The following is a 20052-nucleotide window of genomic DNA, read 5'->3' as shown; positions in this document are numbered from 1 at the left end:
AAGATATTGCATGTGTTTTGGGTTTTTTCCTTTCATTTTTTTTTCTTTTTCTAACAGACTTAAGCTTACAAAAATAAACATTGGGTGAGGAATGGGGCATTTAAAAAATACTGTGAGATCTTTCATTTGGAAAAAAAGGCATACATCCTGGCAAAATGGACGATAAGGTTGCAAGTGTTATCTTATACTCATTTATCATATCCCAAATTTGCCTCCTACTTAAGAGGCAAGCAATAATGCGTGTCAGGCTGCGTCTCAGAAAAACCTATATGCTCAGTGTGCTGAGCTCCTTGAAATATTTTAGTGGTGCATTGTTTATTTGTGTGTACATGTGTCAATTGCTTTTGATATATACCTTCATTTTCCAATTGCATGTGTGTGAAATCTCAAAAATCATTCCTATCTATAGTTGAATAATTCTTAATATTTTATCGATTGTGATCAAGAAGACAAGTTCCTTATGTAAGAGTAATAAAATAAGGAAGTACTGTTGCTTATCAGTCTGCATAAGCATGATTGACTTAAATAACCAAGGCAACCCAGTTTCCTTCTAATCTCTCATGCCACCTTTTATGTCACCATGCTCAGAGTTCTATCACCCGTATTTGTCATGTTTTATTTTCTTCTCTTTGTGACCAATGAAGTGTAAGATTTTAAGTACCTCTCCCATCAATAGATACACAGTTCGTAGGCACCTCATTTGCCGTGTATTAGCATAGTGCTTTTCATGTAATCAAACATTCCACAAGCCTTGCAAGCCACTTAACTACATGCCACAAGTCCAATTACTGTATATAAGCAAACATCCTTGCTAAACTTGGAAAATATTCTGCTTGAGGTCATAGACATTGGTGTTAACTCAAGTGAAGCAACCACATGTAATAAGACAGAACTAGGGGTGGATCCAGAGCAGGGTGCAGAAGTGCTGATGCACACCCCCCACCCCTTCAGTTGATCCCATTGTTAGGAGAAGCATCTGGGGACTTTTTTTAAGTTGCTGAAGCAAATAACAATGTCCCCCTCCCTTCTTCTCCACCTACAGCAGCATATCCTCCCCCTTCCCTTTCCCCTTCCCTACTCCCCTCTCTCACCTGCTGCTATTGCTGTCTCAGGCTGTCTAGTGGGCAGGGGGGTGAAGGGGCAGAGGCATTCCACAGCTGCTTCTGCCTGCTCCAGTCAGGCTGTGCAGAGAGCTAGGCTCAGCCAGGGGCAGCAGCAGGTAGGTCCCTCCTCCCTGCCCTGTCCCTTCAGGTGTTCCCTGCCAGCCCAGCAGCAGGTGCGCGGGAAGCGAACCCACTCTCTGCATCCACTGTTGTCTCTAGCTAAGCCTGGATTCATATGCAGCCCAGCTGGAGCAGGGCAAGAGCAGCTCTGGACTACCCCCTTCTCCCCTGCCCCAACTCAGCTGAGGACAGTGAAAAGTGGAGGGGAGAATGGGAAGATGGGGAAAGGAACATGCTCCTGAGCAGAAGGGAAGGGAAAGCTTTGTGTATGATAGCATGAACCCGTAGAGTGCTCCTATATGCCCTGCCCTTGTTATCCTGACTTTGAATAAGGTGGGAGTTTTCTGCAAATGAAGGTGAAATAATAGCATCTGGATCAAAGTGACAAGACTTGTTTCATTTCTGTAAAAATATGGCTAAGGCAGTTTTACTAACTAGAACTATTTTAATAATAGAGATGCACAGAGAACCACTGGAAGTATAAACTACATCAGAGGTAGCCAAACTGTGGCATGTGTCACAAGTGGCAAGGGCTGCCTGTGTGTGTGTTACGGGACAGATCAGGAACGGACAGGCAGCACAGTGGCAGATAGGACAGGGAGCACAATGCAGAGTAGCAGATCAGGCAGGGGGAACAGGACAGGGAGCACAAAGTAGAGCAGGAGATCAGTCAGGGAGTACAAAGCAGAGCAGGAGATCAAGTCAGAGGAGGGAATCAAAACAGCCCTTAAAGAAGATGCAAGGCTTACGGCATGCCTGCCAAAAAGGCTGGTACCCACTGTACAAATTTTACATTCAAGCATGAATTTACAAAAAATACTGTGATAGTTACCCATTCCTTGTAAATCAGGACCTTAGTTCATATCACATTTCAAGCACAACACAGCTGATAGCACAATCCTTCAAACACTATGCTAGGGTAGGAGTTCAGTACTGGCTCAGCTAAGAGTACCACCTGTTAACTTGCCAACACTACTTATTGCTTCTTAGTTCTGGTTCTTAATTGGAGGTCTTAAACATTAATTACAATTCAATCCAGTCTTATATAAGAGCTGAGAGGTAGCATGATCATAGTTGTTGGGTACTATTGGTCATCCTGATCTGGGTCTTCTCTATGCATTTTTGCCCAAATTTCTGAGTGTGATATTTCCACCTGGACCCATCTACATGTTTCTGGCAGTTCCACATCACTCCATACAGCAGCTATACTGTCAGTGTGCACAATGCACCCTGGGAAGGCACCAGCTGCTAAGCAGCTGGACAGAGCCAGCAGAAGGTGTGGGAGTGTTTACATATGCTTTGTCAGTTGCCTAACAGTGGCAGAAGGTTTATTCCATCCAGCAAAAGAAGGGAGGGTTTTGCTGCCAGCCAGAAAGGAGATTTAGCTAAGATTTTACTCAAAGTGTTTTAATTAGAAATAGAGTTCTGCCAGAAAATCTGTAATGGAGATTAATCTTAAGTCTTGTCTATCTTGATTACCTGTTCAGTTATTCTTTTCCCAAAATGGCTGCTCTGGTAGGAATAAAATCTTTATATGATTAAATTTTTCTTTTTCTGTAAGTATTAGTGGTTACATGTGAAATCTGTTGAATCACTGTCTTGCTTTAGAAAAGCAATGGATTAATATACAATTGCGTTAATAGAACAACTGTACAAAAATCTAACAGAATAGAACCTATAATAGGACCAGAACTTGCTTTCTTGGGGAAGAGGGAAAAAGACAGTGTGGGTGCATCTACATGAGATGCTTACTGCATAGTTGCCTAATAACACTGTGCAGTAGCATGCCTGGCAAAAACTGTGCTAATATGCTACTGCGCAGTAAGTAGTATTTGGCTACTGCAGAATAAGCATTGCGAAAAACCTGTGCACTGGCACTACTGCACAGCAGCACAAGTTACTGCACATTCATTTAGTACTTGGTTAACCTAAGTAACTACGGTGCATTAATAAACATGTACATGCGCCCTGTATGTACTTGACTGATTATTTGTCTTAACTAGGTCATAGACCCAGACCCTTAAAAGTTCTTATGTTTATTACATATAACCATTCCCACCCCCACCATTCCACCCCCACAAGAGGGTGAGTCCATGAGATGTTGAAAACTACCAACTAGAACTGGCTCAGTATCTTGCAAGAGTAAGTCACTTTCCTGAATGCATACTAGCCAACAATGGAACCTGCTCTGAATCAAGACACTGGAGTTTAGAGTGGTCCATGTACCATTGCAAGTTAGCATGTGAAGCCACACTGGAGACAGGAGGCACTGATGCAAGCAAAGATGAAGGCAGGGTCTATGCCAGGAGTAGGCAATGACCAGCATGCATGTCTGAGTGTGGCATGCAAAGGCATTTTGCTTGCCACGTGTGTGCCTTACAATGGATGGTGAATAACTGACTGGGGCTGCTCTGCCACAAGAATTGGGCCCTTCTCAGCTCCCCTGCCACCCACCGCTGGCATGCCATCATCTTACAAGTCAAGGTTGCCAGTGTTTTTGTCACTCTACCCAAAAACACTGCTGACCCCTGGTCTATGCTATTATATCTCTGTTGACTAGGAGTATGAAAAAAAGTCACGTCCCTAACTAACGCAGTTATGTCAGCAACCCACCTCCTCCAGATGTAGCTAGGCTTTATTTGACTGGATTTTTCATATTCAGAGGTGTTACAGCTATTTTAGCAGAAAAACTCTGCGGCCTGGTCTACACTACAAGGCCTTGCTGGCATCACAACATTGGCTAGGGTGTCATGCCTGCTAAATCATTGGACACGGCTATTGTTGTGGGCTTTTGTGGGCTTAGCCTATCACTACTTTTAGTGTTCCTTTTCTATCTTAGTTTGGGTTATGATTGGATGTTCAGTTTATTCTTGTAAGTAGAGGTTATTATGAAGATATGCATTTGGATTAGGAGATCAGATGAGCACAGATGAATAAACAATTTTTACTAAAGTTAATAAAAGATACCAAGGTCACTCAAAATGAATGAATATTCTAAGTGGTATTTATTTTTATTGAACTAAAAGCCATAATCTTATAAAGGATGAGCAAATGGGATGATATATTACCCTTCATGTAATGCGCATCCTTTTTCAATTTTATTTGAGAAAACGTCCTTTATTCATTACACTTGGAGTTGTGCCTGGCCACCTTCTAAATCTGAGCAGTATTCACTTGAGGGGGAGAAGGCTGATGAATCATAGAAAAATTCTGAGGACCATGTAACATTTTGTTATAGTCAAGATCTAAACTGTCATATTATTTTACACAGCTACCTTTCCTGTAGGCATACAAGTTGCTGAAAGGTTCCCCTTCCTTTTCTCCCATTCAAGTTTTTATTTAACAACACTGTAGTGTTCTACATTTTGGGAAATCCTTCTTTTTTAAGTTTACTGGGAAAGTTACTGTAAAAAGTATTCATTTTGCCAACCTATCAGTTACTTGCGCAATAAATACAGCTTTTATATAGCAATGCATTTTTATGAGATTTTTATCCAATCGCCCTATTTACAATATGCTTCTTATAATTCCTCACTCACTCTGAAATATGAATACTTTCCTGATGATGATTTCATAGAACAATGAAGCATGGTACCCGATGAATCAATGCCACTTTTGTCTGATGCCCTGCAGCATTTTTTTAACTGAGTTTTCACCATTATATAAAAACTGATTACCTTACTACCTATGTTCCAAGATCAGGATATTTTTTTCCATAAATAGGGCCTACACTGCATTAGTAAGGCATATGGACATCATGGAAATAAAGGGAGTCATATTTTTCAGGTTTCTTTGTTTAAAATGTATCTATGTATGTATGTATGTGTAGCGAGTGTGATGAAATGGGAGCCAATCTTGATATAAGCCCCCTATGACAGAGAGAGACTGTGGATTCACACTTGTCAAAGCCAAAGCTGTATTATTTTATTTTCTTTCAATGCAAATGTTTCTTGGCTATTGTGCCACGTGAATCTCTGTGGGAGTATTCCTTTAAAATGTCAAATCTATTTCCATGTGCGACACCGGAGCTCCGTGTTTCTCGATTCTCTTCCCCTCTAAAAATACCTTCCCCTGGCTCCGCGACATCCCGGCAAGCAGTGCCCTCTCTCTGTTATGCGCCCTTCCTTCTTTTTTTTACATCTGTTTTTAACACCTGGCTTCTGACACGGCTGCATCTACCGGCTAACCACCCACCTCAATCCCGTCACCTCCCCTGCAGGCTCCTGGCTGTAGGAGTTGCCTAGGCCCAGCCTGGTGGCTACCAGATGTTAAAAGCGGCTGAAGGAAAGAAGACAATCTTGGCTGTGCTGTCCTAATCAGTGCAGCATCACCTCACAATGGGATCCAGCCGCCAGCCCACAGATGTGCCTGCTAAGGTCTTAGAAACATGGGCTGCCAGAAGGGGTGGTGATGGAGAAGCAGCGGGGGACCCCAAACCAACCCACCCAGCATCCCCAGCCTCTGCTCTCCCCAGGGCGTTGCCCCAAGCATCCCGGGCAGGGCTCCAAGAGGGGACACCTTGCGCGGGGAGGGCCTCCAGCTGCAGCACAGGCCGTGCAAGAGCCGGGCCTCAGCAGCAGGCCAGGCCCCATCCCCCAGCACAGCAGAGGGAAGGGGAGGGATGACCCAGATCCGTGCAGCCTCTGCTCCGAGCCGGCCGGGGCTCGCGCCGCCTTCCCGCCCGCGGGCAGGGGCGAGCTGCGGCAGCGGCAGGGGCAGCGCCCTGCACCCCGGGGTGCCCCGCCCGGCCCCGCCCTGCCCCGCCTTACCTGTAAGGGCGCCCGGCAGCCGCTCTCGCTCCGACGGTCCGTGGCTGGGCAGCGGCTTCCCCCTGCCAGCCCGCCCCGCGCCGCCTCCTCCTCCTCCTCCTCCTCCCCCGCCTGCTCCCTCCTTCCCTTCCTCTTCCTGCTCCTGCTCCGGGCGAGCCGCTGTCACTCCCTCTCCAGGCTCCCTCAGGGACACGGCGGTGCCCGGCCGCTGCCAGCAGCTCCAAATAAAGACAAGTCCAGGAGGGGAGAGATGGAGACCGGCAGCAGGAAGGGGGTGGAGTATGACAATGGAGCGAGGCAGACGGGAGAGCAGGGCGATGCCTCGCCGCACGGTGTGTGACTAGGGAGGGCGAGGCTAGTGCAGCCTGCCAGGGGGCTTGGAGCTGGGGGGGATGGGGATGGGGATGGGGAAGCCAGGGCTCATCCTTCCCCGCTCCCCTGCTCCCCAAAGCCCGCAGGCTTGGGAGGAGCAAGGGTCTGGGAGGGAGATATCAGAAATCGTGGAGAAGTGGGGCTGGAGGGGACTTCCAGGGGTCATCTAGTCCAGCGGCTCCCACGCTCGTACAGATTGCGCACCGCCACTCGAGAATGAGGCAACCTGAAGTATCACCAGCACATTTTTGTCATATAAAGGAATTAGCCTTCCTGCCTTGCTCAGCCTCTTGAAGGCTCAGGACAAGCGTAGCGGCTTCTTAACCTAGCAGGGGAAACACCATGCATCTGTGTCCAAGAAGACAGTCTTCTTGAACCGCATCGCAGGAGAACTGCTCTTCTGGTGTGGTTCAGTGCCCACCGAGGTGCAGTGGCTCTAAGCCCACTTTATGGAAATGGGAGACTCCTCTCTTGCTTGCTCCGAGGGCCGTATGGCTATGGGCAAGCAAAACTCAGGGGCATGCAAACCCCAAGGCTCCAGGCTTGGGCCTGCACATAGGATGCCTGCCAAAAGACTTTGGAAATATCTGAAGCCCCTGGTGGGGATGGAGGAAGTTTGCCGGTTGTAGGGCCACTTACAGTTCTGGACTGACTCACAGATTTGGACTTGATTTGGTTTGGAACGTGAAACATTTCTTTAAAAGAAAAAAGAAAAAAGTAAGTGAAATTTGGGGCCATCTCACCCCCAAGCCTCCAGGCTTGGGCCTGACAGTAGGATGCCCGCCAAAGGATTTGGAAACATCTGAAGCTCCACATGGGGGTGGAGGATGTCTGCCAGTAGCAGGGCCACTTACAGTTGTGGACTGACTCATGAATTTGGAATTTGTTTTGGCTAATTTGGCTTGGAATACGGAAAATTTAAATAATAAAAAACCTAATAAATCTGTTAACAGGTACCCCAGGTTGTCTATGTACCACTGGTGGTACACGTGCCACAGATTGGGAACCACTGATCTAGCCCAACCCCCCTGCCTGAGGCAGGATCGGACCTAATCAAACCATCCTATACCACCCATAACCTACAGTCTTCCTAAAACTATCGTTGACCCTGGCACAACACAACACAACACAACACCCTATAAAGGTAAAGCAGGGGGACCACAGCAGTCAACATGCTGCTGCTGGAAAAGATTATAATACACGACTCAAGAGATCCCAGGTACAGAGCCATGTCCCCTGCTACAGAGGAAGGGAGAAACTCCCCACAGTCCCTACCAATCTGAGGAAAAATTCCTTCCTGACCCGAAATATAAAAATCAGTCTGACCCTGAGCAGAGGGGCAAGACCCTCTAGCCAGGAACCACTGGCTTTAAGTCCCAGCAGGAGCTTTGGCACGCCTCAGTCAAAATCCCCAGCCTTGGCAGCAGCCAACACCCTCCAAGAAAGGCTTAAAAAAACAAAAAACCCACACCTGACACACAAATTAAAAAAAAAAAATCAAGCAGGGGAAGAGGGGCTCCCCTATAACTGCTTACAAAGCCACCTGCCCTTTCTGTAGTGAGGTACACATACACAGTACAGCGGCCCTCTGAATACAAGAGAGAGGGCTAGATTCAGTCCAGCAGTCAAAGCAGTGGAGTTAGGTCTGGTCTGCATTGGACAAGTTACACGGGGTACAGGTCAGGGAATAGAAAGCAGAGCAGCCAATCTGGCAGGGGAAGGGGATGGAAGTGGCACTCAGGCAGGGTGGGGAGCCAAATTGTGGCATGCTTGCCGAAAAGGTTGGTCTCTATTGGTCTATCTTATTTTATGGATTGAAATAAGCTAAAACAGCATAAGGATGTTTTTAACAGCAACTGCAACCACGTGTGGGGGTGGGCTGGGCTACTGCTTTAAACTCTCCCTGGATGGTTCAAGCACCACCATGTGTGCAGTTGACAAGCCCTTATGTGAAGGGATGAATGTATCTCATTATTTGCTGTAAGGTAGCAACTAAATGTGCAGGCTTGCTATTGCCATTACACAGCACTCTTGACCAGTGTCCCAAATTAGTTGTAATCCTGTCATCTTCTGTAACCAAGGTCTCACTGGATTAAGCACATACAGTTCAATTTAGGGAGGGGAGGAAGTGGGATGTCTTTTTAAATACTACTTGTGTGTTTAGAAAAGTGGCTTATTTTCAAAAGGAAAAAAATGACTAATAAAAATATTACATTCATTTTTATAATCAAGCACACAGTTGGCAATTGTGGCAGCTTCCCATGCTGTGTATACAGATGTATTTAAAGAAGCCTGTATCTAAAATGTCTGATGATTTTCTACCTCCCAAGGTTAATATGAAATATAAATATTTGTTCTAATTACATAAGATTTCACTGTGACTGAGGAAATTTACATATTATTAATCAGGACAGGACTATCTAATCAATTCAGTAATTCAGCAGAGCTGTAGAGTTTGATAAGGGGAGCTATAAAAACATGAGAGAAAATATAAAAGGTCATTGTAGAAATAAAAAAGGCTGGAAAACCAAATTCATCTTGCTGGATAATGAACGGTTCCATTACCACCAGGAAGTCAATGAGATGGTTACAAAACTCTGTATACAGTTAAGAATATTATTGTGGCTCCTTGGCCTCTCTCAAACTCCCACTGAAGTCAACAAAATTACTCCCATTTAATTCAATGTATCCAATCATCCCTTCAGAGGGAAATAATAATGTGTGAGGTGAAGGACAAATTGCAAATAATATCAGTCAGAACATAGACACAGGACTGCAGTGAAAAGTAGAAATGAAAGAAAGATAACATGGGGGGAAGGAGCCCAGAAAGATTAAAGGGATTTATTGTATATATTTAACTCTAAAAGATCCATTTTAACCTTCTTTTGTATCCTGTTGAGGAGGGAGAAAAAAATTCTAACATTAATGGATTGCCAATGTAGTAAACAGAGGGTTCAAGATACTAAAATATATGTAAACATTTCTTCCTTCAAAATGTTAGAAAGTTAGTTTGAGACAAAAATGGAATTCAGTTAAACATCAAAAGCATTTTTTTTATCACCTATTATGGGTAGAATGCATCCAACTAAGCACAATGGTTATCAGCATCATCTATTGATATCACAGACTTTTAGAGATTAGAGATGGAAAAGCTCTAACAGGACAATCTTGGCAGTGCAATGTTGTCCAGGTAGATACCAAGATGGCAGGTGGTCTATAAATATTGTAGATTGTTCCCTACTGCGTGCCTTCTAGACCTTCGTTCAGCCTGATTTCAAACACGTTAAAGAGGAACTGTAACAATCAATAAAATGAATCAAACAAATAACTGGGCTTTCGTCACTTCCACTGGTGACAACAAGATCTGAAACTAAGCAAAGGAAATAAAGCGGTAAATTGAAAAAGAAGAAAAAAAAGAGCGTGATGTTATTGTAAATGATTTCAAAGTAGAGAAGAAAACTCAATAGCAATCAAGAGACCAAAAACAAAGATACTGAACATGTATGAATATTTTTTAGAGAAAAAGCCACATCTCCTTCTGTGACTATATAATTATAAAAACACTAAAAAAAACAGTTCCAAGGAAGAGGTGTTATAAACAGAACTAAAGACCTGAAAAAATTAGGTCTGTGTAGCTTATTAAAAGTTTATAAAATACCAGGAATTAAGCAGATGACTCATTACAGTTTCGGCACATCCAGAAAAATGATCAGAATGCATTAAACTATATTTGGTTCACAATAGATGTGATATGACAGTAGATGACACTGCCTTCAAATGAAGTCTTAGTTGTGTAAAGAAGGATCACAGGGTCAGGTTTAAAGGGCTGAGCACTCTGTCCATGACCCACCAAAGCATTTAGAAATTAGTTTAGCTTTCTGTGGGAGACTAATCCCACAGATGCCAATAATAAACAATAATCACTTTTCATTTTAAGTATGAGTTTTAACTGTTTTCTTTTTCTTTTGCTGAATAGGTGCCCAACAGCTTTCCAGGATCCACTCCTAACGCTTGAGAGAGATAGCAATACCATTTATACATTTATGAAGGGCCTGTCTTAAAATCCCATTGAAATTAGCAGGAATTTTACCTAAGCAAAAACTGCAGCAGTACAGTTTTTGCTAGAGATTGTCTTCTTACACTTTAATTCTGTATGAAGTGTGGCGTGTAGGGCTGTGTGAAACAGCACCGTTCCATTTCGACTTGCATTTCAACATTTCGACGGAACAGCATTTAATTTCAAATTTTGTTTCAACTCGAAACCACTGTTCCGTTTCATTTCATTGAAAAAGTTTCACTGTTTCAATGCTGTTTCAACATTTCGCCCATAGGCTATAATGGGGAAGCCCAAAACAGCTTATAATGTTGTCATTTCTGGCCCGATTTGGATGAAACTTGCAGGAGTGGTAGCCCCTTCTGCGGGCATGATGCCTGTCAAGTTTCAAGGAGATAGGTATAGGGAATTCAGGGACACTATACCTCAAAGTCTTGAAAGCAAAACTCATGTCACATATATGTGTTAAGCCACAGCAGGGTCAAAACTGCAGGCATGCTAGCCCCTGCTGAGGCCTAAAGCCTGCCAGCTTTCAAGGCTTTCAAGCTGCGGACAAGTAAAACTCGTGACACACTGTGTGTGTGTGTTAAGGCACAGCAGGGTGAAAGCTGCAGGCCTGCTAGACCCTGCTATGGCCATGAAGTCTGCCAGCTGTCAAGGAGGTAGGTGCAGGGGGAGTCTGGGTTCTGGGGCCCTGCACCTCTGGCTGCTGACAGGGTAAACTGGAACACACAGCTCAGTAACTGACACCAAGGCAGGAAGCAGGGCAGTTCAAACAATGCTGCCTTTTATGCAGTTTTTCCATCCGTCCCCCAGAGCACTGGGATTGGAAGAGACCTCAGGGACAGGTGACAGTCACTGGCCAGCTACACAATCAATAATGAGAGCACTCTTCTCCCCACTTCCCCCCTCTTCTCCCTCCCTCTCATTACTTTAGTTTCTGTTTCCCTGCAGGCAAGCCCAGCTTGAGCTTCGAAACTCGAAATGTTTTGAATTTTTTTAAACGTTTTGGCTTGCCTCGTTTCGTTTTGAGGCTGTTTCGAAGCTCTCTGTTTCATTTCTATGTCACTGTTTCGAGCTCAAAATGAGTCGAAACAGTGTCAAAATGAAACTGCCAGTGAAATTTTGCACAGCCCTAATGTGTACTACTTTACTGGATCACATTTAATATCACTTTCTATAATTGTTTTAATTTTACCTTTTGATTTTGACACAGTGCTGCCACAAAAAGACCTTGCTAATTTTATTCCCTTTCATAGAAGGAACCAGTTCTGTAATTATGCAGTGATCCCAAAATGTTCAATAGAGGCTGCTGTAGGGATAGTACATCTCAGTCGCTATAAAATTACAGCATTATATCCTATTAAAAGCTGCACCAGGATATTTCTAATCTGCATAAACATTTCTACATAAAAGAAAACTGAGAAAAATGTTAAGAATCCACTTCTCAATATTTACAATGGCGGACTAGGAATAAAATTGTTTGTCATACACTGGAATAATAGCTTTGGTAAAACATTACCAGTGGCATAAACCATATCTTAATTTAATGTAAATTTGGAAACAAACAAATAGGATTATTATGTATCTTGATTTTATCAAGGGTATTTTGTTGAGGCATTGCAGACAAAAGATCATTTGTTTTTTGTAGCAGTAATAATAATCTATTCTAATATTATAAAAGCCTTAGTCTGTCCATAATGCTTTATTCGCACTCTGATTGGTTGTCTGAAACAACCAATCAGAGTGCTCTGAGAGAGTTCTGGACAGGAAGCAGTGACGCAGTGGAGTGCTGCCATGATAGTGAGCCTGGATCGGCTGGAGCAGGGGGGTGAGTCCTGCCCCCCAGCCCTGCTCCCTGCAGGCAGCAGCGGCACAGGGTGCTGGTCAAGGGGGATGGAGGGGACAGCGAGGCAAGTTTTCCCCACCCCCCACTTCTGGGAGATGGCGTTGGCACGGGGTGATGGGTGGTGGCATTCTGTCCCCCTCCCCCCATCATTCCTGATGGGCAATTGGCTAGTATTAATATAATATTGATTTCAAGTCAAGTCAGTCCCAAGGCTGCTGCAATTATTGGGCACCTTAGATGCTGTAACAACCCTCCTCCACTCTAATAAGGTTAGCTGAGTTGCTTTGCAACATTGATGATTCTTCAGGCAAAATGCCCGGGCGGTGCCCATAGCCTCTCCAGGTATGGATGGCTGTTGGCTTGCAGGGAGCTCATCTGTCCTTTGACAGCTCTTGTTTTTAGTCCTGCTGGGTGTCCACACACCCTCCTCACCCAGGCAAGCGCAAGTGGGGGTGTTGGTTTAGTTGCCGACAACCTGACCATAAAACAGGCTGTACTGATTTACATGACACCAGATAACAGACCAAGACAGGCCTAGCCTGACAGAGAATATTGATTTCAAGGCAACATACTTTAAAACTGGAGTAATTGTAAATTGCTACTCATATCTATAAGATTTACACAGCACTCAGGACATATCATGATACCTTTCACATATAATGCCTGCAGCATAATCTACTGCCCAATGGAAGCCTGATACAATTAATTAATTAAAAGGCTCTTTGAAAAGTATTTTATAGACATCTTGCACGTATCAGATAGCAAGATGTGCAAGGAAGGAAAGAGATATTGTAAAAAAGTGGAAATAGGAGCAAACTAGTTATAAATAAGGGCAGAATGTGTAATCCTCCCTGTTAACCACCAACAAAAGGTTAGAGCAGATTCAGATTACCTCTGTTTTCATGTAGGACATAGTAACACTGCTTAGTTGTCTTGTTTACTTATTTTGTCTTGTCTTTTGTATTGTAAGCTCTGCAGGGCAGAGGCTTTTATTTAACACATACTTATATATTGGCTTGTACAACTGGGTCCTGGCCTGAGTGCTTTTTAGCTGCAGCTACATATAATGTTAAATAATAAACATGCTTAACTTCAAGCAGGATTGTAATCACATTCCTATTGAGCAGAGCACTTCAGCTGCCCATTTGTGTACAAGTGGTTTGTGGAACAGCAGTGTCTGCTGTAGTTCAGCATCTGCTAAGAAGCTTTCCTGAATCAACACCTTAATGAAAAAGGGTAATCTCAGGCCCTGATGTTGCAAATATGTATGCAGGTCAGTAACTTTACACATCTTAATTGTTCCATTATGTTCAGTGATGCTTTCATTGTAGTTAAAGCTACTTGTCAACATGTAGGCTGAGGCCCTAAATGTGCTTGATCTCAAATGAGTCATTCCTTGTAACAAAAGGATGGTTGTTCATTTATTCATACAAGTTATGGGTACTTATTCTGCTGCTAATAGTCCTGCCTTAAAAAAAAACAACCAAACAACCCCTGCCCCCAACCTCCCCAAAAAAACAAACAAACAAAAACCCCCCAAATCCATTGAGTCAGGATTACTTGAGGAGCAGGTACAGCAAAACCAAGGGAGTTATGTTTTCATAAGAGTAAGCCTAGTGTTACCTGCAATATTTGAATGAGAATTATAGAATCGCTGCTCAACAGAGAGCTTTAGATTTAAAGGTTCAGTACCTAGAAAAGTGGAAGTGAATACTTCCAGACCACTTTTTAGATGCACTACTGCCTTAAATCTGTAACCAGACTAGATGAGACAATAGCCCCAAAGGAATTCTAAACTGTTAGGCTAAGTATAGACAGTCAAAAAGGCACAAGGCTGAATCAGTTCAATCTTTTTAGGTTTCTCTAAACTACATAGATTGAAACAATGAACTGACATTCACTTTTTAAACAGGAAAGGCAGCCGGACCCCTGCAGTGGCCCATACCAGTAGCTAGAGGTGCTAAAGCACACTTCCTAGCCTGTTGGCCACTGCAGAGAGCTGAGAGCTGTGTAATTCCCCCCGCCCCATTCCCCACTTCAGCCTCTGGGTGGGCTGAGAAATGGGTGGGGGGGAAACCCACCCCTGCGGCCTGGCACCAGACCCCCAGTTCGTGTGGGGAGTGGGGGGAGGGCAGGTGAGGGGGAAAATCTGACTGGGGGGCCTTCCTTTGCCCACCCAGAGCCGGGAGCAGGGCTGGAGTCCCACAGCTATGTCCCCTCCACTGTCTCAGAGCTGGCTGAGAGGAGGTGAGGAAAGCCCTCACAGGGTCTTGGCTCAACTCCCTTAAGCCAGGACCAGGAGAGTGGTTGGAGAACGGATGTGTGGCTGAGGGACTCCAGCTCTGTTCCTGGCTCTGGGTTCCCATGATAGAGACAAGCCCCCTTGTCCCTCTTCCCTTCTGCCTCCCCCCTCCCCACCCCGTGCCAGGAAACACCCAGCTGGGGGTCTGGTGCTCTGCCAGAGGTGTGGGTTCCCCCATCCCTCTCCTCAGCCAGCCAGAGGCGTGCTAGTGCTCTGGCTAGGGAACAGAGGGGCGGGGCAGACCATGCTCTTCTGGAACAGACAGCACAGCCCAGGGCTGCAAAGTATCCTGGGATACTGGGGGACTGTGAGTTAACTTGAACCAGGAAGAGAACTGGGACAGAAGTTCCATAAACCGGTTTGGCTTAAATCAGTTAAGTCTGATATGATACTACGTTCAACCAAGTTTATCTTAAACCACATTCGGCCATTTTTAAAGCAGTTTAAATGCACTGAACTTTTGTTCCATTGCAGGTTTAAACCTGTTTCTGATCACTTAAACCAGTTTATGTGTAACTTCTATCCCTAGCCTTTAATATAACGAAGCGTTAATTTTTTTTTTCACTGAAGAATCCTCAGTGCTTGAGGAATCCTCGGCATCCTCTATTTGAAACCATATCATGGGCGACTGGTGCCTCCTGAGTCAGGGAGGGGGCATTTGCCCCCCTCCCAGCAGCCAGTCAACAACCGGGGTGGGGGGTCCCCCCCCCGTGGCCAATCACGCTGACCTGAAAGTGCCAGCGGCGTGACCAGAAGTGCCAGGGGCGCTCCCGGAAGTGCCAGTGGCGCATCTCCTGGTGCCTCCACTCCCCAGCCGGTGCTTTCAGGGGGGGCAACAGCACTCCCACCTGCCCCCCCCGCCCTTCACCTAAGCGGGGAATGCTGGCTGTCAGGGGGCGCACCAGCACTCTTGGGGGCGCACGTGGACCCCCGTGCACCCCTTACGCATCACCACTGGTCCATATTGATCTTTCCACACTTCTGGATTCCCAGATGAGTTGTTCAAAAGACTCTCACTACACTGGAGTTGTACAGCAAGAGAACAAAGTGAGGTACTACATCTGGTTTAGAAGCTTGATTATACTGTTTCTACTTTACACCTAGTTTCAGTATGGCATTGCAGACTGGTAACAGTAGGCCACCATAGCATTCCCAGATGTGAATTATTAAGCATCTAAGTAGTTACAACCAGTTAAGTGTCTGTGCTGTTAACCATGCCATTACTTGGGCATTGTAATCCAGCCATACCCAAGGAGCATGTGAAAATTTAGTGTTTTTCAGCCTTTCAGAAACAGCACCCAAAAATCTCACCCTTCTTATTCTTTTTGATTTACATATTGACTTACCTATTGATTTACCTTTGTAGCTCACTCAAAACATCTCATCCAGGAGCTCCAGGAATACTCGGGCCTTGTATATGGTTCAGGCATGAAGACTCTGCCATCCTATTTAGTGCTGTATTCTGCCATTTTTCTTCTTGCCCCAGCTATGTGGTGCTGCCATCACTAGGCAGCTTTATGGCCTGCTTATTGCACAAGCAGACACAATTCTCAGAATCATGATCTGGAAGGAAAAAATAACCACATGGGTTTATTACCACCAGAAGGTAAAGAAGTGGCTCACCAACTTCTGCTGGCATCACCATTACAACACTGTTACAGCCACTTTACTCATTTACTTCCTGAACTCTGTTCTTCTTCTTTGAGCATTGTTCACTAAGCTGTCCAGCACCATTCAAATTCCTGCCAACCACAGGCATTAAAGAAAATCATAAGTGAGGCCTCAACAATTAAGAAAGCTGTTTTAAAAGATAATATATATAAGATTGTTTTCTTGGCTCTCTGGTTTCTGAGGCCTGAGGGTGCACTCTACAATCGAAAGGAGTAGAAGCTACTACTACTACTACTATTACCATTATTTTTAAATGGAAGCTGAGATTTTAATATAATCACCTGACTCCAGGAGAAAGAAACTCATGAAACTGGGATAAAACATTTGTGATAAGATTTGTGATAAAACTGCAAGACACTCCAGCTTGTTTATGTGACTGCTGTAGCGTAAGGATGGGCAGACAAACTGAGGGGTGAGGGATGCCAGGATGGGATGTGCCTCACTCTCTCATCCCCTGCTCCCTCTATACTTTCTGCCTCCAGCCCCAACAGCAAGCAAAGACAGGTGGACATGTGCCAGTGAACGAAGGGCACCCTGGGAAATGTCATGTGGATTGACAATGGCTGGTGTTTGCTGCTCCCATGGGACATGTTACCCTATTTTTTTGCTGTCAAATATAAGAGTTTTTTGGGGTGCTTGACATGGGCATCTGCAGCAAAAAAAAAAAAATGTGAGCTATTGTTCAACCCAACAATAGCCTTTGGATACATTACGGTGGAGATACCTTTTCAGGCTGAATTACTTTCCTCCTTGCTTCTTGGCAATAGCAATTTGCTGGGTAGTATTCACACCACAATCTTGTACCAGGGTTCCACCCATTCCTTGTCCTTCCCCATCCTCTTGCTCTAGATGGATTAAAAGTAGGTGGGCATATGGTGCCTACAGATCCTTATGCACTCAAGCTGAAGGAGAATTACCTAGTTTTGCTTACCTCATGTAGGCTCATACGCCAGGTCACAAGCTAGTCACAAATAACTATCACTCAGTGACTAATTCCAGTGCAAGGTAATGAAGAAACACCCTGCCCCCACTCCAGCTGTCTGAATGTCCATCTCAATCTTTTTATTTAGGATTTTGTTTTCATGAAAGGGGTTGGACTGATCTGTCTTTTTTTTCTGTCTTTGTGTGAGTTTTCTCCACATTCCTTCACTGGTATCTTTCAATGAACACCTTGAAAGATCCCATCTAGGTGACAGGGAATATCTGCCTCAATGTCCTCCCTTCCTGAGACAGCAGACACAGATGCCAGGGTACACTACATTAATTATATTAATATGCAATTTAGCCAATCTAAATGGATGTATTTACCAGTGATGACTCTTTGCATGACTTGCTACCTCTGAAGATGTTTTTAAACAGAAATTGAATGTATGCTTAGCATTTTTTTCAGTGCTGAGTTACACTGCTCTTACTTTAAAAATGGCATTGTACTGCTGTAAGTGTCTTAACATCCTATAAATCAAGTTAGTGTTTCTCAAACTGAAGTCTGTGTAGCACTCATGGCTTGTGAGGCTAACTATCCTCATTTCCAAAGATAAAATCAAATTAAAGGACAATTAATATGCCATAAATACCTTGCTAAAGTCAAGACAGTTGTTCAGTTAAGATGCAGTCCATCCTTTGAAGTCTACTGTTCACTACTTTGTATTATAAAGGGCAAGTGAAAAAAAATAAGTAGATGACGTGGGGGATCGCTGAGGGTGCCATGGTCAGGGAGGTGCCACCCTGGCTGATCTCTACCCCCACCCCCTGCCCCCAACTGCTGCTCAGGAGGAGCTTGGCATGGGCTGGTGGCTGCAAAGGAACCAGCCATGAAGCTGGAGCTCCCTGCACCAGCCAGATCCTTGCAGCAGTGCCATGGGTGGGGGAGGCAATGCTGCTCATTTGCTCAGTGCCCAAAGGGGGACCCAGCCCAGACAGAGGAATGGGCCATGCTCCACGCTCCAGGCCAGCCACCACACTTGTTAGTGCAGCGCCCCCATCTCCGTTACCTGGCCGCCCACCTAGGCTGAGGAGCAGGGCTCTGGGTGTAGCTATCAAGTCCACCCTGCCTCGCCTGGCTTCAGCTCCTGCTCACCATGAGGCAGTGGCCAAGGGGGCTGGTGCTGGTAGGTGTAGCAGGTGAGGGCTGGAGCAGGTTCTGTTGCCAGCAGCCCCTGCCTTGCCCACCTTGGGCTACCTGTGCCACTGCCACCAAGATCTGCAGCAAGAGGAGGCAGCAGTAGCATCCACACATGCCCTGCAGCCCCAGTACTCCCCACATTGTTTCCTCTTCAGGCGCATCTATCTGCAGCTCAGGCTCTGGGTGACTTGTCTCCTTCTCTGGGTCATGGTGGCAGGAAACAGCAGGGGGAGCATGGCATCACCACTGCCCAACTGGACCATGAGAAGCGGTAGGGGGAGGATAGGGGACGTAATGACCCAGGCAAAGCTGGAGTGATCCTTGGGGTGGGGTGGGGCAGGGGCCAAAACACAAGTTTGCCCAGAGCACCATTTTCCCTAAAGCCAGCTCTGCTGGCATAAAAGTAGGTTTATGTAGCAAAGTTTGAAATCTTTTTCTCTTTCCAAACCATGCCTCTGTCTAATTAGTGTTTTCTCCTCCCTTGTATTTACACCAGCTGTGTAAGTAGTGTACCATGAGGGGCTGAATTCCCTTGGAAATTGTTTGCTCTGCTGGATAGTTCATCTTTGAAGTTTTCTACTAACTCTCCATCAAGCATACCATTCTAATATCTTTTAGGGAGAAAAGAAATTAACAAAGCAAAATTCTACAGTTGACTTGGAATCAAGTTGCTATGAATATTAAAAAAAATTTTTTTAAAGGATTGGTACAAATTAGACCTTCAGGCTCGATTCTGACTTCATGTTACCAGTGAACTGAGAGTGCTTCCTACTCACAGATCTTGATTAGCATAACTAAGGTTAGAATCTGGCTCTCCACATATTATGAAAAGTCATCTGTTTTATGCATTTGAGGGAAACATGGTTAGTCCTGGACTTTGCTACCTAACAGTATTTGAGAGAGGGAAAACCTATTACTTTCTAAAGGCTTGAATGCCAGAATGAGCACAGTATAAATACACAATAATGTTTGTATATACAACTGTATCTTTTTTTATCTTTTCTTCCCAGGTTCTAAATATTTTTTGGTAAAAATCTAAATATTTTAATAAGGCAATATTGCAGCCATGAAGAAACTGTGGCACACGGGCTCAACACATTCTTATTCTTTCAGTCTACTTACTAATGCTTAGTAAATCCCCAGAAGAGATCAGAGATGCAGCCTTTTCATTGCATCCACTGAGGTTCATTTGGAAGCTGTCAGTCTCACCTGCAGGAGGTCCTTTGGGTCCATTCCCCGGCTGTTAAACTGGGGTTTCTCCAAGTCTTTGTTGGAAAGAGATCCAGCTAAGTATACTTTACCTATGCAGAAGAGGCTTACAATTGCATCTTGTATTTCAGAGTTGTTTCAAAACCTTATATCTCATGGCAAAACCTTATATCTCATGGACATTTACAAAACAGTGAAGGGAGATAACTAGAACATTCAGATAACTTCTCTGAAGACAGCTTGTGGAAATTTATTTAGGCTAAATCTGTATTAAAGACATATGTTGGTTCTGCAACATTTAGAAAAATTAAAGATTAAGGCTGTGGACAGATGAATTTATAGTGCTGCAAGTGCTGCAGCACCTTGTAAATCTACTAAAACATATCACTATGAGGAACGTCCGTAAGTTCACAGGCCCCTAGCTGGAATGCCACAAAGGCATGCTCTTCAGGAAGGGGGTGATAAGGGTCTGCTTCTTTGC

At 44.6% G+C, this 20052-nt stretch overlaps 1 protein-coding gene across 2 annotated transcripts in view; it reads right to left on the bottom strand.

Moving 5' to 3' along the window:
* The window catches only part of CAP2 (cyclase associated actin cytoskeleton regulatory protein 2), a 94581-nt gene extending 88487 nt beyond the window's left edge, over nucleotides 1–6094 (bottom strand). For both annotated transcript variants that reach the window (XM_006273051.4, XM_059724402.1), the window contains exon 1: nucleotides 5993–6094. The gene's annotated coding sequence lies outside the window, so the exon portion shown is untranslated. The remainder of the gene's footprint in view (nucleotides 1–5992) is intronic.
* Nucleotides 6095–20052: the final 13958 nt, after the last annotated feature.

The sequence above is a fragment of the Alligator mississippiensis genome, chromosome 3, assembly GCF_030867095.1.
Source record: "Alligator mississippiensis isolate rAllMis1 chromosome 3, rAllMis1, whole genome shotgun sequence".
NCBI classification, from domain to species: domain Eukaryota; kingdom Metazoa; phylum Chordata; order Crocodylia; family Alligatoridae; genus Alligator; species Alligator mississippiensis.
The sequence above is the reverse complement of the archived record's forward strand: the minus strand, read 5'-3'. Positions and strand labels throughout refer to the sequence as shown.